The sequence below is a fragment of the Penaeus monodon genome, chromosome 19 (genome assembly GCF_015228065.2).
Source record: "Penaeus monodon isolate SGIC_2016 chromosome 19, NSTDA_Pmon_1, whole genome shotgun sequence".
Lineage (NCBI taxonomy): Eukaryota > Metazoa > Arthropoda > Malacostraca > Decapoda > Penaeidae > Penaeus > Penaeus monodon.
Window position 1 is genome coordinate 42300314 of NC_051404.1, and position 257 is coordinate 42300570.

Below are 257 nucleotides of genomic sequence, written 5' to 3' on the forward strand. Positions count from 1 at the left end.
TACTACCCCAAACCGATAAAGAAACAGTGACATAACAAAGCCACATATATGCACGGACGCATTGTCTGCATGGACGCTTTCTACGTGTACATGCATAATGATAATCACACGCTTTGTATAATATTCATAATGCCATTGGAGTGCGGAAGACACAATGTGAGCGAGCGAGTGTACCGGAAGAGCCAAGGTGTAGCCCCGCCCTCGTCTCGGTGGGGGGGGTGTTATGGGGGGGCATGAGAGGTCAAGGACTTGATGGA